Source organism: Bos indicus, chromosome 16 (genome assembly GCF_029378745.1).
Source record: "Bos indicus isolate NIAB-ARS_2022 breed Sahiwal x Tharparkar chromosome 16, NIAB-ARS_B.indTharparkar_mat_pri_1.0, whole genome shotgun sequence".
Classification (NCBI taxonomy): Eukaryota; Metazoa; Chordata; class Mammalia; order Artiodactyla; family Bovidae; genus Bos; species Bos indicus.
In genome coordinates this window covers 718,815-739,878 of record NC_091775.1, presented here as the reverse complement: position 1 = coordinate 739,878, position 21,064 = coordinate 718,815, and the positions used below count along the sequence as shown (strand labels likewise).

Genomic DNA, 21,064 nt, shown 5'->3' with positions numbered 1-21,064 from the left:
TGCCCTCTAAGATTACAGAATTTGCCACAGACCCATCAGTGAGAGGGGTTCCTGCTGTTTGGAAACTTCTCCTCCTTCATGACTCCCTCCCCTGAACTGGTCTTCATCCCTAATGGTTGTCTCTCTTTTTGTCTTTTAGATTTTGTCCTACTGAGAGAGTCAATTCCTAGGCAGGTTGATAAGAAGTCCGGGTGTCCCCAAGGAGAGAAGGGTCTGGGATTCTCAAGGAGGAAGAGATAGGGGTCTGTAATTCTCAAGGAGGAGGAAAGGACAAATGGTTTTTTTCCTCTCTACATTCCTTAGTCTTAGTCACATAAAACATTTTTGTCTTTAAGAACTGATGATTATACAACAAACAACTCAGTTTAAACTCTGTACTAAGGAACCAGAGATCAAATTGCCGACATCCACTGGATCATTGAAAAAGAGAGTTCCAGAAAAAACATCTATTTCTGCTTTATTGACTATGCCAAAGCCTTTACTGCATGGATCACAATAAACTGTGAAAAATTCTGAAAGAGATGGGAATACAAGACCACCTGACCTGCCTCTTGAGAAACCTTCATGCAGGTCAGGAAGCAACAGTTAGAGCTGGACATGGAACAATAGACTCGTTCCAAATAGGAAAAGGAGTACATCAAGGCTGTATATTGTCACCCTGCTTATTTAACTTCTATGCAGAGTACATCATGAAAAATGCTGGGCTGGAAGAAGCACAAGCTGGAATCAAGATTGCCGGGAGAAATATCAATAACCTCAGGTATGCAGGTGACACCACCCTTATGGCAGAAAGTGAAGAGGAACTCAAAAGCCTCCTGATGAAAATGAAAGAGGAGAGTGAAAAAGTTGGCTTAAAGCTCAACATTCAGAAAACGAAGATCATGGCATCTGGTCCTATCACTTCATGGGAAATAGATGGGGAAACAGTGGAAACAGTGTTAGACTTTATTTTTTTGGGCTCCAAAATCACTGCAGATGATGATTGCAGCCATGAAATTAAAAGACGCTTACTCCTCGGAAGGAAAGTTATGACCAACCTAGATAGCATATTCAAAAGCAGAGACATTACTTTGCCAACAAAGGTCCATCTAGTCAAGGCTATGGTTTTTCCAGTGGTCATGTATGGATGTGAGAAGTGGACTGTGAAGAAAGCTGAGCGCTGAACAACTGATGCTTTTGAACTGTGGTGTTGGAGAAGACTCTTGAGAGTCCCTTGGACTACAAGGAGATCCAACCAGTCCATCCTAAAGGAGACCAGTCCTGGGTATTCATTGGAAAGACTGATGCTGAAGCTGAAACTCCAATACTTTGGCCACCTCATGCGGAGAGTTGACTCATTGGAAAAGACCCTGATGTTGGGAGGGATTGAGGGAAAGAGGAGAAGAGGATGACAGAGGATGAGATGGCTGGAAAGCATCACCAACTCGATGCACATGAGTTTGGGTGAACTCTTGGAGTTGGTGATGGACAGGGAGGCTTCTCATGCTGTCATTCATGGGGTCGCAAAGAGTTGGACACGACTGAGCGACTGAACTGAACTGAAGGATTATATAACAACAATGTATCCTGCTTGAGGACGGTTTCTCCTTCCTGAAAACCTTCTGGCTAATCCTGTTATCTTAAAATGTAAATTATTGGAGTGGGTCTAGTACGATCTTTACAACCTCCAGACATTCTTTTGACTCATTGTAATAACTAACTAAAAGTGTGTTGTTCCCTTGCTAACACTAGCAAAAGGGGCACTCTTTCAGCCCCCTTCTGATGTCTGTGTCAGAAGCTTTCTCTATCTCTTTTATATTTTAATAAAACTTTACTACACAAAAGCTCTGAGTGATCAAGCCTCGTCTCTGGCCCCGGATTGATTTCTTCTCGTCCGGAGGCCAAGAATCCTGGCATCTTTCATGGTTCAGCAACAACATTTCACTACTTACTTTCCAAGAGAAAGGGCTGCCTTTCTGGGTGACTGGTGTCCTCTGCCAGCGTCCAGAAGTTGTTCTGTGGAAGTTGCTCAGCATTCAAATGATCTTTTGATGGATTTGTGGGGGAGGAAGTTGTCTCCCCATGCTGTTTCTCTGCCATATTAGGACCGTGTTCTCCTCTTTAGTTGTGGTACTTGGGCTCTTCTCTAGTTGTAGTAGAGTGCTCTTCTCACATTATAAGGGGGTGACTCCTCTCGGGTTGTGATGAGAAGGGACGGTTCCCCTAGTTGCGATGTGCAGGAGGCTACTCTCTGGTTGTGGCAGTGGAGGCCTCCTCTTTAGTTGTGGTATAGCATTTCCTCTCTTGTTGTGGTAGAGTGCTCTTCTCGAATTGTGGTGGGGTAGGCTCCTCTTGGGAATCCTCTGGAGTTGTATCGGGGGGCTTGGAGCTCCTCTTGAGTTGCGATGGAGAATTCAGTATTCCTCTCAAGACGCTGCAGGGGAATCAGGTCTCATCTCAAGTTGAGGCAGGGAACTCAGGGTTCTCGAGTTGCTGCATGAAACTCGGGGTTCCTCTCGAGTTACAACAGGGGATTCAGGCCTCTTCTCGAGTTGAGGCAGGGAATTCAGATTTCCTCTCAAGTTGCAACAGGGTTCCATTAGAGTTATGGTGGAGCCTCCTCTTGAGCTGTAGTGGGGCAGATCCTTTCAAGTAGTGATGTGCAGGCTGGCCTGTGTCTAGTTGCAATGTGCAGGGGGCTACTCTTTATGTGTGGCATGGGGCTCCATTCTAATTGCAGGGAGAGTTCACTATTTTTGGTGGGTTGGCTCCTCTCTAGTTGTCATTTGCAGACTCCTCTCTAGTTGTGGCAGGGGGCTCCTCTACAGTTGTGGTAGTTTGGCTCCTCTCTAGTTGTGGTAGAGTGCTGTTCTCAAATTGTGAGGTGGGTTACTCCTCTTTGGTTGTGATGAGAAGGGATGCTTTTTTAGTTGTGATATGCAGGAGGCTACTCTCTAGTTGTAGCAGGGGGGCCTCCTTTTTAGTTATGGCACGGGGCTTCCACTCTTTGCAGAAGAGGGCCCTGCTCGAATTTTCTGGGGTAAGTTCCTCTTGGGAATCCCCTGGAGTTGCATCAAGGTGCTTGTGGCTCATCTCGAGCTGTGACGGGTAACTCGATGTTCCTTTCGAGTTGCCTCAGGGGAATTAGCCCTCATCTTGAGTTGCGGCGTGGAATTTGGGGGTTCTTCTCGATTTGTGGTGGAAAACTTGGGATTCCTCTCGAGTTTTGATGGGGGTCTTGGGTTTCCTCTCGGTTTGCAACAGGTGAGTGGGGCCTCCTCCCGAGTTGCAGTGGGGAACTCGGAGTTCCCCTAGAGTTACAACAGGGTAGTCAGGCCTACTCTCGAGTTGAGGGGGAAAACTCGGATTTCCTCTCACGTTGCAATAGGGGACTCCAGCCTCCTCTTGAGTTACGTGGGGGAACTTGGGCTTCCTCTCGAGATGCTGCAGGGCAGTCAGGCCTCCTCTCGAGTTTAGTGGGTAACGCGGGGTTCCTCTCCAGTTGTGGCGGGAAACGGGTTCCTCTTGAGTTGCAGCAGGATACTTAGAGCTCCTCTCAAGTTGTGGGAACTCAGTGTTCCTCTCGGGTTGCAGCGTGGGACTCGCAGTTCCACTTGAGCCCTGGTGGGGAACTCAGGATTCCTCTCGAGTTGGAGGTTACTCAGGGTTCCTCTCAACTTGTGGTGGGGCCTCCTCTTGAGTTGTCTTGGGGTGACTCATCTCTAGCAGGGATGTGCAGGGTGCCTCCTGTCTTTTTCCAGTGTTGGGTGGCTACTCACTAGTTTTGGCATGGGACTTCTCTATCATTGTGGTTGGGGTCAACTCTGCAGTTGTGGTGGGCTTGGTTCTCTCTACTGGTGTTGTGCAAACTCCTCTCTATTTGTGGTGTGATGTTCATCTCTTTATTTGTCCACTCTATTTGTGGTGGGTGGGCTCCTCTCTAGTTGTCATTTGCAGACTCCTCTCTAGTTGTGGCAGGGGGGCTCCTCTTTAGTTGTGGTAGAGTGCTCTTCCAAATTGTGATGGGGGTGACTCCTCTCTGGTTATGAGAAGGGGTGCTTTTTCTACTTGCGATGTGCAGGAGGATACTCTCTAGTTGTGAAAGGGGGCGCCTCCTCCTAAGTTGTGTTATGGGGCTTCCTCTCTTATTGTGGTAAAGTTCTCCTCTCGAATTTTGGTGGGTTACTCTCCTCTTAGGTATCCTCTGGAGTTGAATCAGGGGGCTTGGGGCTCGTCTCGAGTTTCAACGGGGAACTCAGGGTTCTTGTGTCACTGTATGTGAATCTGGCCTCATCTCGAGTTGAGGCAGGCAACCTGGGTTTCTTCTAGACTTGCATTGAGTAACTAGGAGTTCCTCGCGTGTTGCGAGGGGGAAATTAGGGTTCTTCCTGAGTGGCAGCAGGTGAGTCAGGCTCCTCTTGAGTTGAGGTGTAAAACTCGGATTTCCTCTCTAGTTGCAACAGGGGAATAGGGTGTCCTCTGATGTTGCGAGGGGAAACTTGGGGTTCTTCTCAAGTTGCAGCAAGGAAGGGGGCCTCCTCTTAAGTTGCAGCAGCCAACTCAGGGCTCCTCTCGAGTTGTGGTGGGAAACTCGGGGTTCCTCTAGAGTTACAACGGGGATCTCAGTGTTCCTCTCAAGTTGCAACAGATGAGTCAGCTGTCCTCTGGAGTTGCAGCAGGAAACTTGGGGTTCCTTTTGAATTGCGATGGGGATCAGGGCTCCTCTTGAGTTGCAACAGAGAAGTCATGCTTCCTCTTGAGTTGCAGCAGGGTCGTTGGGCCTCCTCTTGAGTTGCATGGGGGAACTCAGGGGTCCTCTTGAGATGTTGCAGGGTAATCGAGCCTGATCTCGAGTTGCAGCAGGGAACTCGAAGTTCCTCTTGAGATGCGGCAGGAAACTCAGGGTTCCTTTCAAGTTGCAGTGGGAAACGGGGTTCCTCTCTAGTTCCGATGAGGAACTCGGGAATCCTCTCGAGTTGTGATGAGGAAATTGGGGTTCATCTCACGTCACTGCACAGGAATCTGGCCTCATCTATAATGGAGGCAGGAATCTTGGGGATCTTCTCAAGTTGGGAGAGGAACCTCGGTGTTCCTCTCGAGTTGCAACAGGGATCTAGGGGCTCCTCTTGAGTTGCAACAGGGTAGTCGGGCCTCCTATCGAGTTTAGGTGGGTAACTCAGGTTTCCTCTCAAGTTGCCGCAGGGCAGTCAGCCTTCCTCTTTAGTTGCAGCACGGTAACTCGAGGTTCCTCTTGATGCGGATGGAAACTTGGGGTTCCTCTCAAGTTGAAACAGGGGAATTGGGCCTCCTCTTGAGTTGCAGTGGGGAACTCAGGGTTCCTCTTGAGATGCTGCAGTGGAATCAAGCCTCTTCTCGAGTTGCAGTGGGGAACTCAGGGTTCCTCTTGAGATACAATGGGAAATTCGGGGTTCCTCTCGAGTTATGATGGGGAACTTGGGATTCTTCTAGAGTTGCAATGGGGAACTCCGGATTCATCTCAAGTCACTGCAGGGGAATCAGGCCTCATCTAGCGTGGAGGTGGGGAACTCAGGATTCTTCTCAAGTTGCAGCAGGAAACACAGTCCTCCTCTCAAGTTGTGATGGGGAACTCGGGATTCCTCTAAAGAGGCAACGAGAATCTCAGGTTTCCTCTTGAATTCCAACAGGGGATTCAGGCCTCCTCTTGAATTTCGAGGGGGACCTGGGGTTCCACTCGAGTTGTTGCAGGGGAATTGGGCCTCATCTCGAGTTGAGGCAGAGCACTCGGTGTTCTTCTCGAGTTGTGGTAGGAAACTCGGGTTTCCTCTCGAGTGGCAATGGGGAACTTGGGTTTCCTCTCGAGTTGTGATGGGAAACTTGGGTTTTCACTCGAGTTGCAACCGGAGTGTCAGACCTCCTCTCGAGTTGTCTTGGGGCAACTCATCTCTAGCAGGGATGTGCAGGGTTGTTCCTGTCTTTTTGCAATGTTGGGAGGCTACTCACGAATTTTGGCATGGGACTTCTCTATCCTTGTGCTTAGGGTAAACTCTGTAGTTGTTGTGGGTTTGATCCTCTCTATTTGTGGTGTGAGATTCATCTCTTAGCAGCAGAAGGGCTTCTCTCTATGTGTGATGTCTAGCAGGCTCCTCTGGAGTTGTGCTGGAAGTGCGGGGCTCTCTGGGTGTGGAGTTGCATCCTCTCTGGGGTGTGGGTGGCTCCACAGGGAAATCCTACTTTGGCTGATACGGGTAATTCACTAAAATTAGTGGGATTGCTTTTCTCTATATGTGAGGTACTCTGCTCGACTTCAGAGAGCTTGTCTCTATTTATGGCAGAAAGGCTTCTCTTTAGGTGTGATATTCTGGGAGCCTCCACTCTAGTTGTGCCTGAGGAATCTGCTTCAGTTTTGGCCGGGGAGCCCCTCTGTCATTTTGGCCAGTGGCATCTTTTCTTGTTACAGCCTAGGGTTTCTATCAGATAGCAGCAGTGAACTCGGGGTGCCTCTTGAGTTGCAGCTGGTGACTCGGGTTTTCTTTAGAGTTGTTGTGGAGCCTCTTGAGCTATAGTGGGGCAGATCCTCTATGGTAGTAATCTGCAGGCTGCCCCTGTCTAGTTGCAAAGTGCAGGAGGCTACTCTCTAGTTGCAGCATGGGTCACAACTCTAATTGCAGTGGTCAACTCTTTATTTGTCATGGGTCGGCTCCTCTCAAGTTGTTGTTTGCAGACTCCTCTCTAGCTTTGGCAGTGGGGCTCCTCTTGACTTGTGGTAGATGGGCTCCTCTTTAGTTGCGGTAGAGTGCTCTTCTGAAATTTGATGGTGGTGACTCCTCTCTGGTTGTGGTAGAAGGGTAGCTTTTACTAGTTGTGACATGCAGGAAGATACTCACTAGTTTTGGAAGGGAGAGGGGGCTCCTGTTTAGTTGTTGTATGGGATTTCCTCTCTTGTTGTGGTAGATTTCTCCCCTCGAATTGTGGTGAGGTAGGCTCCTCTTGTGTAGCCTCTGGAGTTGCCTCAGGGGGCTTGGGCCTCATCTCGAGGGGTACTCGAGATGAGTACCCCTCATCTTTCAGTGGGGTACTCGGGGTACTTCTCAAGTCACTTCATGCGAATTGGGACTCATTTCGATTTGAGACAGGGAACCTGGGGTTCTTCTAGAGTTGTGGCAGGAAACTCGGGTTCCTCTCGAGTTGCAAATGGATCTTGTGGTTCCTGTCAAGTGGCAACATGTGAGTCAGGCTCCTTTCGAGATTAGGCGGTAGCTCAGGTTTCCTCTCGAGTTGCAACAGGGGAGTAAGGCATCCTCTGGTGTTGCGAGGGGGATCTTGGTGTTTGTCTCGTGTTGCAGCAGACATCTCAGGATGTGGCTGGGATCTCGGGGGTGGTGAGTTGTGGTGGGGATCTCGGGGTTCCTCTTGAGCTGCAACAGGGCAATCAGGCCTCCTTTAGAGTTGCAGTGGGGAACTCGGGGTTCCTCTTGAGTTGTGATGGGGTACTCAGGATTCATCTCATGTCACTGCAGGGGAATTCGTCCTCATCTAGAATGGATTGGGGAACTCAGGTTTCTTCCCAAGTTGTGATGGTAAACACGGTTTTCCTCTTGAGTTGTGATGGGGATCTAGGGGTTCTTCTGGAGTTGCAACAGGGTTGTCAGGCCTCCTCTCGAGTTGAGTTTGGGAACTTGGCTTTCCTCTTGAGTTGTCACAGAAGAGTTGCCTCCTCTTGAGTTGCAGGGTGAAACTCGGGTTTCCTCTTGAGAGGCTGCAGGGGAATCAAGCTTCACCTCGAGTTCAGGTGGGGAACTGAGGTTCTTCTCGAGTTGCAGTGGGAAATATGGGGTTCCTCTCGACTTCTGACAGGCATCTCGGGGTTCCTCTCGAGTTGCAACAGGGGATTTTGGGGGGGGGTCTCGAATTGCAAGATTGAACTAGAGGATCTTCTCGAGTTGCAGGTGGAGAGTTGGACCTCCACTTGAGTTGCAGCAGGGAACTCGGGGTTCTTCTCGACTTGGGCCGGGAAACTCGGGGTTCCTCTTGAGTTGCCAGAGGTGTCTCAGAGCTCCTCTTGCGTTTCATTTGGAACTCAGTGTTCCCTTTGATTTGCAGTGTGCCACTCAGTGTTCAACTCAAGCCGTTGCAGGGAACTTGGTGTTCCTCTCGAGTTGGGGTGGTACTCAGTGTTCCTTTTCACTTGCAGTGGGGCCTCCTCTAGAGTTGTTTTGGGATGACTCATCTCCAGTAGGGATGTGAAGGGGGGCTCCTGTATTGTTGCAATGTCTGGAGGCTACTCACTAGGATTTTCATGGGACTACTCTAACTTTGTGGTCGGATTCAACTCTGTAGTTGTGGTGGGTTCCATTCTCTAGTGGTGATGTGAAACTTTATCTCTACTTGTGGTGTGGGATTAGTCTTTTTTAGCAGCAGAGTGGCTCTTCTCTATGCGTGATATACAGGGTACCCCTGTCAAGTTGTGGAGGGCTCCTCTCGAGGTGCAGGGCTGTGTCCTGTCTGGTTCGGGTGTGGGTGGCTCTAGCGGAGAGGTCCTTTCTACTTTTGGTGCTCAGTGTTCCTTACTAATATTAGTGGGATTGCTTTTCTCCGGTTGTGAGGGACTCCACTCAACTTACTTCAGGGATCTCCTCTCTATTTGTGGCATTAAGAGCTTCTCTCTTGGGGGCCTCCACTCTAGTTATGCCAGGGGAATCCACCTCAGCTTTGGCTGGCGAGCCCATCCGTCATTTTTTCCAGTGGCCCCTTTTCTTGTTACAGTCTAGGGCTCCTGTCAAATTGCAGTGGGGAACTCCCGGTGCCTCTTGAGTTGCTGCAGGTGATTCAGTGTTCCTTTAGAGTTGTAATGGTGCCTCCTCTTGAGCTGCAGTGGGGGTAGATCCTCTCTCGTAGCGATGTGCAGGCTGGCCCCAGTCTAGTTTCAATGTACAGGAGGCTACTCTCTAGTTGTGTCATGGGTCTCCACTGGTATTGTAGGGATGGGCCACTCTTTATTTGTGGTGGGTCAGATCCTCTCTAGTTGTCATTTGCAGTCTCCTCTCTAATTTTGGCTGGGGGCTCCTCTTCATTTGTGGTAGTTGGGTTCCTCTTTAGTTGTGATAAAGTGCTCTTCTCAAACTGTGATGGGGTGACTCCTCTTTATGATGAGAAGAGGCATTTTTTCCATTTATGGTGTGCAGGAGGCTACTCTCTACTTGTGGCTTGAGGGCCTCCTTTTAAGTTATAGCATGGGACTTCTCTTGTTTCGTAGAGTGCTCCTCTCAAATTGTGCTGGGGTAGGCCCCTCTTGGGAATCCTCTGGAGTTACAATAGTGGTTTGGGTCGAGTCTCAAATTGCGATGGAGAACTCGGGGTTCCTCTCGAGTTGATGCAGGTCAATCAGGTTTCATCTTGAATTCAGACCAGGAACTCGTGGCTCCTTCTGACTTGTGGCAGGAAACCTGGGGTTCCTCTCAAGTTGCAACAGGGGAGTCAGTCCTTCTCTCGAGTTGTGAGGTGGAAATCAGGGTTCCTCTCTTGTTGCAGCAGGGGAGTCAGGCCTCCTCTTGAGTTCTAGCAGGGAACTTGGGATTCCTCTCGAGATGCATTGGGAAACACATGGTTCATCTTGAGTTGCGACAGGGAACTCGGTTTTCCTCTGGAGTTGGAATGGGGGAACTCGGGATTCATCTCAAGTTGTAATGGGGAACTTGGGATTCACCTCATTTTGCTGCAGGGGAATTGGGCCTATCTAGATTGGAAGCGGGGAACTAGGGGTTCTTCTCAAGTTGCAACAGGAAACTTGGTGTTCCTCTCAAGTTGCCATGGGGATCTTGGGGTTCCTCTCAAGTTGCAACAGAGTAGTCAGGCCTCCTGTCGGATTGAGCTGGGGAACTCGGCCTTCCTCTCGAGTTGCTACAGGGTAGTTGGGCTTCTCGAGTTGCAGAGGGTAACTCAGTGTTCCTCTCGAGTTGCCACAGGGATGCCAGGCCTTCTCTGGATTTGTGGTGGGAAACTTGGGTTTCCTCTCAAGGCAACTGGGATCTCTGATTTCCTCTTGAGTTGCAGCAGGGGAGTCGGGCCTCCTCTCAAATTGTGGCAGGCATCTCGGGGTTCCTCTCGAGTTGTGTGACAGATCTTGGGGTTCCTCTTGAATTGCAACAGGAGAGTCGGGATTCCTCTCGAATTGTGAGGGGGAACTCGGTGTTTCTCTTGAGACTGTGCAGGGAATCCGACCTCTTCTCTATTTGCAGTGGGAAACTGGGGTTTCTCTCGAGATATGGCAGAAACCTCGGGGTTCCTCTCAAGTTTCTGTGGGGGAACTTGGGATTCCTCTAGAGTTGCAACAGGGACCTCATAATTCATCTCATGTCACTGCATGGGAATCAGGGCTCATCTAGAGTGGAAGTGGGAAACATGGTGTTCCTCTCGAATTGTGAAGCAGTTCTGGGCATACCTCTCGAGTTGAGACAGCATAGTCAGGCCTCCTCTAAAGTTGAGGTGTGGACCTCGGGTTTCCTTTTGAGTTGCAGCAGGGGAGCTGGGTCTTTTCTCAAGTTACGGCGGGAATTCGGGGTTCCTCTCTAGTTCCAGTGGGAAACTCCGGGTTTCTTTCAAGTTGCAACAGGGAAGTCAAGCCTCCTCTTGAGTTGCGGTGGGAAACTCGTTCTTCATCTCAAGAGGTGACTGGGACTTCGGGTTTCCTCTCGCATTGGTGAATTTAACTCAGATGACCATTATTTATACTACTGTGGGCAAGAATCCCTTTGAAGAAATGGAGTAGCCATCATAGTAAAAAAAAAAAAAAAAAAGTCCAAAATGCAGTGCTTGGATGCAATTTCAAAAACAACACAATGATCTCTGTTCATTTCCAAGGCAAACCATTCAATATCATGGTAATCCAAGTCTATGCCCCGACCGGTAATGCTGAAAAAGCTGAAGTTGAATGGTTCGATGATGACCTACAAGACCTTTTAGAACTAACACTAAAAAAGATGTCCTTTTCATTATAGGGGACTGGAATGCAAAAGTGGGAAGTCAAGAAACACCTGGAGTAACAGGCAAATTTGGCCTTGGAGTACAGAATGAAGCAGGACAAAGGCTAATAGAGTTTTGCCAAGAGAACACACTGGTCATAGCAAACACCCTCTTCCAACAACACAAGAGAAGACTCTACACATGGACATCACCAGATGGTCAACACCAAAATCAGACTGATTATATTCTTTGCAGCCAAAGATGGAGAAGCTCTATACAGTCAGCAAAAAAAAAAAAAAAAAGACCAAGAGCTGACTGTGGCTCAGATCATGAACTCCTTATTGCCAAATTCAGACTTAAATTGAAGAAAGTAGGGAAAACCACTAGACCATTCAGATATGACCCAATATGACCTACATCAAATCCCTTACAGTTATACAATGGAAGTGAGAAACAGATTTAAGGGACTAGATCAGATAGACAGAGTGCCTGATGAACTGTGGACAAAGGTTCATGATATTGTATAGGAGACAGGGATCAAGACTATCCCCAAGAAAAAGAAATGCAAAAAAGGAAAATGGCTGTCTGAAGAGCTCTTAAAAATAGCTGTGAAAAAAAAGAGAAGCCAGTAGCAAAGGAGAAAAGGAAAGCCATACCTATTTGAATGCAGAGTTCCAAATAATAGCAAGGAGACTTATGAAAGCCTTCCTCAGTGATCAGTGCAAAGAAATAGAGGAAAAGAGTAGAAAGGGAAAGACTAGAAATCTCTTCAAGAAAATTAGAGATACCAAGGCAACATTTCATGCAAAGATGGGTACAATAAAGGACAGAAATGGTATGGACCTAACAGAAGCAGAAGATATTAAGAAAAGGTGGCAAGAATACACAGAACAATATAAAAAAATATCTTCATCACCCAGATAATCACGATGGTGTGATCACTCACCTAGAGCCAGACATCCTGGAATGCGAAGTCAAGTGGCCTTAGGAAGCATCAGTACGAACAAAGCTAGGGGAGGTGATGGAATTCCACTTGAGCTATTTCAAATCCTAAAAGATGACGCTGTGAAAGTGCTTCACTCAATATGCCAACATATATGGAAAACTCAGTGGCCACAGGACTGGAAAGGTCAGTTTTCATTCCAATCCCAAACAAAGGCAATGCCAAAGAATGCTCAAACTACCGCACAATTGCACTCATCTCACATGTCTCACATGCTAGTAAAGTAATGCTCAAAATTCTCCAAGCCAGGCTTCAATAATACGTGAACCATGAACTTCCAGATGTTCAAGCTGCTTTTAGAAAAGCCAGAGGAGCCAGAAATCAAAATGCCAACATCCGTTGGATCATCGAGAAAGCAAGAGAGTTCCAGAAAAACATCTATTTTTGATTTATCGATTATGCCAAAGGCTGTGACTGTGTGGATCACAACAAATTAGAATATTCTGAAAGAGATGAGTATACCAGACCACCTGACCTGCCTCTTGAGATATCTATATGCAGGTCGGGAAGCAACAGTTAGAACTGGACGTGGAAAAACACACTGGTTCCAAATAGGAAAAGGAGTACGTCAAGGCTGTATATTGTCACCCTGCTTATTTAAGTTATATGCAGAGTACATCATGAGAAACGCTGGGCTGGAAGAAGCACAAGCTGGAATCAAGATTGCTGGGAGAAATATCAGTAACCTCAGATATGCAGTTGACACCACCCTTATGGCAGAAAGTGAAGAGGAACTAAAAAGCCTCTTGATGAAAGTGAAAGTAGATAGTGAAAAAGTTGGCTTAAAGCTCAACATTCAGAAAGCTAAGATCATGGCTTCTGGTTCCATCACTTCATGGAAAATAGATGGGAAAACAGTCGAAACAGTGGCAGACTTTTTTTTTTTTTTTTTGGTTCCAAGATCACTGCAGATGGTGACTGCAGCCATGAAATTAAAAGAGACTTACTCTTGGAAGAAAAGTATGACCAACCTAGACAGCATATTGAAAAGCAGAGACATTACTTTGCCAACAAAGGTCCATCTAGTCAAGTCTGTGGTTTTTCCAGTGGTCATGTATGGATGTGCCAGTTGGACTATAAAGAAAGCTGAGCACTGAAGAATTGATGCTTTTGATGCTTCTCCAACACTGTGGTGTTGGAGAAGACTCTTGAGAGTCCCTTGGACTACAAGGAGATCCAACCAGTCCATCCTAAAGGTGATCAGTCCTGGGTATTCATTGGAAGGAGTGATGCTGAAGCTGAAACCCCAATACTTTGGCCACCTGATGTGAAAAGCTGACTCATTTGAAAATGGCCACCTGATGTGAAGAGCTGACTCATTTGAAAAGACCCTGATGCTGGGACAGATTGAGGGCAGGAGGAGAAGGGGACGACAGACGATGAGATGGTTGGATGACGCCATGGATTCAATGGACACGGGTTTGGGTGTACTCTGGGAATTGGTGATGGACAGGGAGGCCTGGTGTGCTGAGGTTCATGGGGTTGCAAAGAGTCGGACATGACTGAGCGACTGAACTGGAACTGGAACAAAGCAAAAATAGAATCACCCACGTTGCAAACAAACTTAAAGTTACCAAGAGGGAAAGGTGGAAGGGGAGGGGTACACTGAGAGACTGGAGTTGAAATATACAAACTAACCTGTCTAAATAGATAGGTAGTAAGACCTACTGTGTGGAGAATGAAATGGCAACCCACTCCAGTATTCTTGCCTGGAAAATCCCATGGACAGAGGAGCCTGGTAGGCTACAGTCCATGGGGTCACCAAGAGTTGGACACAACTGAGTGACTTCACTAACTAAGAACCTACTGTATAGCACAGGAACCCTACTCAATACTCTGCAATAATCTATATGGGAATAGAATCTTAAAAAGAGTCAAAGTATGCTTATGTATCACTGATTCACTCTGCTGCATAACAGAAGCTATATAACATTGGAAATCAACTGTTTTCTCATAAAAATTAATTTAAATAGAGTAAGTGTAAAGCAATAATACAAAACAAAAGATAAGATTGTCCAAAGAGGAGTATTTTCAGGATCTCAACATTTTGCATATTAAAGTATATAATTTATTTAATGTTAGATTGCATTAAGCAGATATTTATTTTGCAAACTCTACAGTTACAGCTAAAAATTAATAAGGAACATTGGATAAAAAATGGTTCAGTTCAGTCGCTCAGTCATTTCCAACTCTTTGTGACCTCATGGACTGAAGCACACCAGGCCTGCCTGTCCATCACCGACTCCCAAAGTTTACCGAAACTAATGTCCATTGAGTTGGTGATGCCATCTGACCAGCTCATGCTCTGTTGTCCCCTTCTTCTCCTGCCTTCAATGTTTCCCAGCATCAGGGTCTTTTCAAATGAGTCAGTTCTTTGCATCAAGTGGCCAAAATATTAGAGTTTCAACTTCAGCATCAGTCCTTCCAATGAATATTCAGGACTGATCTTCTTTAGGATGGATTAGTTGGATCTCCTTGCAGTCCAAGGGACACTCAAGAGTCTTCTCCAACACCACAGTTCAAAAGCATCAGTTCTTCGGTGCTCAGCTTTCCTTTTAGTCCAGCTCTCACACCCATACATGGCTACAGGAAAAACCATAGCTTTGACTAGACGGGCCTTTGTTGGCAAAGTAATGTCTCTCCTTTTTAATATGGTGTCTAAGGATACATATATACTAAAAGTATATTAAAATCACAAAAATAATAAAAAAAACAATGAAAATATATATGTATAAGAGAAAATATATGTATAAGAGAAACAAAACACAAACAGCAAGACAGTAAATTTAAATTTAGTCGTATTTATAAAACCACTATTAAAATGTATAGCAATCCAATCAATATACAGCATGGTGCTGATGTTGTTCAGTAGCTGTCTCGTCTGACCCTGCAACCCCATGAACTGCAGCATGTCAGGCTTCCCTGGCCTTCACTATCTCCTGGAGTTTGTTCAAACTCATGTCCATTGAGTCAGTGACGCCATCTCATCCTCCATCGTCCCCTTCTCCTTTAGTCAGTGAGCTGCTCTTTGCATGACGTGACCAAAGTATTGAAGCTTCAGCTTCAGCACCAATCCCCCCAGTGAATATTCAGAGTTGATTTCCTTTAGGATTAACCAGTTTGATTTCCTTCCTGTTCAAAGGACCCTCAAAAGTCTTCTCCAACACCACAGTTTGAAAGCAGCAATTCTTTGGCAGTCAGCCTTCTTTATATTTTAACTCTCATATCCATACATGACTACTGGAAAAACCATAGCTTTAACTATACGGAGCTTTGTTAGCAAAGTGATGTCTTTGCTTTTTAATACCCACTCTAGTTTTGGCATAGCTTTTTTTCCAAGAAACAAATGCCTTTTGATTTCATGACTGCTCACCGTCCACACTGATTTTGGTGCCCAAGAAAATAATATAGAGCATGGTGACTATAGTTAAATAATTTTGCATATTTGAAAGTTGTTAAGAGAAATTTTTAAAAATTCACATCACAAGAAAATAATGCATAACTTTGGGTGGTGATGGATATTAACATTGATGGATAATAACATTAGACATTGTGATGATCATTTAAAATATATTTATGTTGTTCAGAAGTTAATATAATGCTATAAAGTCAAGTATATCTCAACTAATCACTGAATTTTAAAGGTCGTGCTTTATGTTATGTAAATTATGCCTCACCACTATTACTAATTTAAGCATCAAAGCCTAATGAAAATAATAATGGCACTGTGTTGTTAGGCTCAAATATATCTATAAAACATTAATATGCATAAATGTGTACCATGAACACTTATTCCATTATGTGTCATGCTAAATCATCAGTCCAAAGGTATACATGTTGCAGCATGCTATAACACCTTATTTTTAGTGACCAAAAGTGAGGACTCTGACAGAGTCTGGCTTTATGCTCTTCAAATACATCTGTTTTATCGACATACAATGAACATCATTCCCTAACCTTCTCAGAACTACATTGGACCAGGTGATTGGTTTCTACAATGACATATGGGTAGAAGTGATGTGTTTATTACGTATAGAGGCTCTGAATAGTGTATTTGTTTCCTTATGTTCTGTCTGTCTGCTGTCTCAGGTTCCTGCATGCTGAAGATCCAGTAGGAACTACTAAGAAGAAGTAGGAACAGTGGGACTCCTAGATGGAAACAACCAGAGTTTCTTCTTCACTGACTGCAAACTTGTACTGTAGTATGATTGCAAGATGTTTCTTTATTTTGTTACACTGGTATATTTGAGGTATTGTCTCAGAGTGTAGATTTGTTTTCAGGTGATTGCCGGGAGCCGGCATATTGCATATTGAGTGCATATTGCATATTGCGTGCAGCACTTTCCATAGCATCATCTTTCAGGATCTGGAATAGCTCAACTAGAATTCTATCACTGCCGGGAGCCAGCGTGAGGAACTTCGCCCATGGCAAAGGTCATGAGGAAGGAGGCTCGGCATACGCAAAGGCGGGATCGAGCCTCAGGAGTCCCCCTGGAAATTCTCGAGCATCTACCCCCAAAACCAGAGTCTGCCTACTTTCTGCTTTGTGCTCTCACCTACACCTCTGACTTTACGGGGGGTGGGGGGGGGGGGCCGCTGTCCCCCACTACCTCGCTCTGAAAAAAGAGTTAACTTATAGCTCCAGTTAATAAAGTTCCTGGGTGTGATAGTGTTTCAACCTACAAAGTCCTTTGGAAGTCCTCTAGCCTGCCTGAATAGGTTTTTCCGGCCACATGTGATCGCTCAGAGCCTCCCAACTGTGAGAGGCATGAGATGTTCTAAACTGTCTGAATACAGAGTCCTTTGAGCAGTTAAAAGATTGATTAGAAATTGTATTGGTGAAGGGTTTTTCACTTGTTGGGCCAATGTTTGCTGCTAAGTCTCCATATCCCTTACCTGCTGTGTCCCTGGCAGTGTATTGATTAATATAATTGGTGTAAGTAGTAGCTTTAATGTTTGTAACCTTGGACCCTTGAGTTAATTCTTTTCTTGATTGAGCCCACCATACCTTTGCTCTGTAGGAATGCAACTTTTATCTAATGCTTTTGGAGGGTGGCTCCTGACCAATCACCTTTAGAGAAAAATAAGTTTTCTGAAGAAAGGGTCTTAAAATGTTAACAGGCCTCTGGGCCAGAAGATGATGCAAATCACCTAAGCTTTTGCATATGATAAGTTTGCAGGAAGAAAGCCTGGCTTGCTGCGTGACTCTACCCCTTCCCCCATTATCTTCTATGCATAACTTAAGGTATAAAAACTACTTTGGAAAATAAAGTGTGGGCTTTGTTCACCGAAACTTGGTCTCCCCATGTCATTCTTTCTCTCACCCTCTGGCTGAATTATTCAGCCTCTTTTCTCCACTGAATTTCCTTACTGAGCTATCCTTATTTCAGCCTCTTTTCTTCACTGAATTTTCCTACTGAGCTATCCTTATTCTATTACTCTTTATATCCTTAATTATTAAGCAGTTGTTTCCTGATCCTCGCTGACGCCGTCCCCGCTTCGAATTCCCTGGATCCACCGGGGCTGGACCCCGGCAGGTGATGATATTGAATTGAACACAGAAACATTCAATTCACTATCCTAACTATAGATTTAAGGATTAGATCAGTTTACTCACATGGGTGATGGGTGACAGACATGCAGTTTTTTCCATCCTGTAAGTAAAACTTAGTTGAAACAAGTCATCAGTGCAATTCTCATTTGTAAATAAATATGACAAATGTTTATTTACATTTGTCATGATGGGTACAACATCAATCCTAAAAAAGAGTTCATAAGTCAAGACAAAAAAGTCAAAGACAAAAAAGAAATACTATTTTAGAAACATGAATAGTGTTTCAAATTGTCAAAGAATCTCTAAACAGAAAAAATGTGCTTATGAGCAGAAGTGGATATTGGCCTTGTAACCTCATTCCTGATAATTTTAGCTACATACCTGCCTGGAAGTAGCTGAAATAGAAGAAGCATTTTGTAGGAGGGTTTTGTTTTTTTGTTTTTTGTTTTTTTTTCTGTCTTAAATAATTGGGTTTAAATGTTTTTTTTTTTTTTTTAATTATTAATTGGAGGATAATTGCTTTACAGTGTTATGTTGGTTCTGCCATACAACAAAGTAAATCAGTCATGGGTGTACATACATCCCCTCTGTTTTTAACCTCCCTCCCACACCCCACCCCGTCCCCCCACAGGTTGTCACAGAGCTTCAGGTTGAGCTCCCTGTTTTATATATTTAGAAACTTCCCACTAGCTATCTGCTTTACTTATGGTGGTGTGTATGTCTCAATGTTAATCTTTCAGTTTGTCCTACCCTCTCCTTCCCTCAGAAGTCTGTTCTCTATGTCTGCGTCTATATTCCTGCCTTGCAAATAGGTTTTTCAGTATCATTTTTCTCGAACACACACACACACACACACACACACACACACACACACATATATTTATGTGCACATGTGTGTTAATATAGGGTATCTTTCTCTTTCTGACTTACTTCACTGTGCATAACAGGCTCTAGGTTATTTTTAAGGTGCCTTTCATTTTGAATCTGCTAGATACCTACACTGATGACCAACTAGATATCCTAACATGAATAAAAGTACCTAGATTTTTGTCAGCAGATACAACATGCTTTAATTTCTACAAAAGTTTATCTAGGAACAGCGTTCCACTTCTGAAAAGGGATCTAATCCTCCCCGCAGTATATTGGAAAGAACAACAATATCACGTTTGTGTATTAGTAAGTGATACACTTTTCTAAAGATGTGAAAGATGAGATCGGAATGAATTATGGGAATAAAATTAAGGAAGGCAAACTTACAGCAATTACTAATGGTCTGGAATGCAATAAATTGAAAGTTTTAATTTTTTTCCAGAAAGTACTATTGATACTGGATAATTAAGTGTCATTTTTCCACTATTGATACTAGATAATTAAGTGTCATCTTTCCACCCCCACAGAGGGGAACCTTTATGCCAAGAAGGAGCTTCAGAGGACAAATCATCTACAGAAAAAGTAGTCTTAAAACACAAACCCAGATGATCACCAAACAGAAGCAGTCTTCTAGAAATTAAACTGATCAGATCAGATCAGATCAGTCGCTCAGTCGTGTCCGACTCTTTGCGACCCCATGAATCGCAGCATGCCAGGCCTCCCTGTCCATCACCAACTCCCGGAGTTCACTCAGACTCACGTCCATCGAGTCAGTGATGCCATCCAGCCATCTCACCCTCTGTCGTCCCCTTCTCCTGCCCCCAATCCCTCCCAGCATCAGAGTCTTTTCCAATGAGTCAACTCTTCGCATGAGGTGGCCAAAGTACTGGAGTTTCAGCTTCAGCATCATTCCTTCCAAAGAAATCCCAGGGCTGATTTCCTTCAGAAGGGACTGGTTGGATCTCCTTGCAGTCCAAGGGACTCTCAAGAGTCTTCTCCAACACCACAGTTCAAAAACATCAATTCTTTGGCACTCAGCCTTCTTCACAGTCCAGCTCTCACATCCATACATGACCACAGGAAAAACCATAGCCTTGACTAGACGGACCTTTGTTGGCGAAGTAATGTCTCTGCTTTTGAATATGCCATCTAGGTTGGTCATAACCTTCCTTCAAAGGAGTAAGCGTCTTTTAATTTCATGGCTGCAGTCACCATCTGTAGTGATTTTGGAGCCCCCCAAAATAAAGTCTGACACAGTTTCCACTGTTTCCCCATCTATTGCTTTTGCCATTTGCATTCCTAAAATAAATAATCATAGGGTTTAAATAAAGTTACATTTATTAGATAAAATTACAAAGGAATTATATAGGAAGTATTTTATTTGGTTGTAAGAGAAGTAGATGACAATGGATCAGAGAATCACATAGGTTAAGAACAGACTATATTAAAATATCATGAAAGTGAAAATCACTCAGTCATGTCTGACTCTTTGTGACCACATGGACAGTCCATAGAATTCTCCAGGCCAGAATACTGGAGTGGGTAGCCTTTCCCTTCTCCAGGGTATCTTCCCATCCTAGGGATCGAACTCAGGTCTCCCGCCTTGCAGACAGATTCTTTACCAGCTGAGTCACAAGGGAAGCCCGAGAATACTGAAGTGGGTAGTCTGTCCCTTCTCCATTGGATCTTCCCTACCCAGGAATCAAACCAGGATCTCCTGCACTGCAAGTGGATTCTTTACCAACTGAGCTATCAGGGAACTCCAAATATCATGAAGTCATATGTATGGACTGAGTTAAAGGTTAATTGGTATTTGTAATGCAGCATACAGTGGGTATGAATAGCGAATGTTACTGGACCCCATGATGTAACATGCTTTCCATGTGTAGCATAACTGATGGGTGAGGTACACAGACGAGAACAATATGATTACACATATCTGTTCCCCCAATAACAAGGACTGAGTTTAAGAAAGTCAGTTCTCAGTGGAGTAGAAATGGGAGGGCTTAAAATGTTATGAATAAAAATTAGGCAAAAGTTTTAAGTGAAAAGCTTTGAGTTGAAAGGAAATGGAATAAGTCAATAGGTACAGAAAAAGAAATTGATGAACCCAAAGAAAAACAATAGTAAGGCTGTGTCATATATAATTTCACTCTTAAAAGGGGTGAAACAATTTAATACTATTGCTGCACAATAGCTCTAAATAAAAATGCATACATCATATTGTTTCTGGTATCATTACTGCTGCTGCTCAGTCATTTCCATCATGTCTGACTCCTTGGGATCCCATGGACCGTAGCCCACCAGGCTCCTTGCCCATGGAATTCTCTAGGCAAGAATACTGGAATGGGTTGCCATCCCCTCCTCCAGGGGATCTTCCTTGCCCATGGATCAAACCTACATCTCCTGTATCTCCTGCATTTCAAGCAAATTATTTTACTGCTGAGATACCAGGGAAGCCCTCTTGTATCAGTACATCCAAGTGTAAAAAATACGGATTTTATTTCTCTAATTGATTTTAACTGCACGTCAGTTCATTGCTAAGTTTTCAAATCTCATTTCTTAGAAACTGAGCAAGGCAAAGGCAGCAGTACTTGCATAGACTATGTAAATAGATTCACGCATCTGATCCAGTTAACAGAAGGGAAACGTTGCTCAAAAGCATTAATGAATTAACCATCTTGAATTTGCCATATCTACAGATGGAGTACAAATTA

At 44.8% G+C, this 21,064-nt stretch overlaps 1 long non-coding RNA gene across 1 annotated transcript in view; it reads left to right on the top strand.

Moving 5' to 3' along the window:
* LOC139176290 (uncharacterized) overlaps positions 1–17,216 on the top strand; it is a 36,077-nt gene extending 18,861 nt beyond the window's left edge. The window contains exon 3 of the long non-coding RNA XR_011560688.1: positions 16,013–17,216. This is a non-coding gene — a long non-coding RNA (uncharacterized lncRNA). The remainder of the gene's footprint in view (positions 1–16,012) is intronic.
* Positions 17,217–21,064: the final 3,848 nt, after the last annotated feature.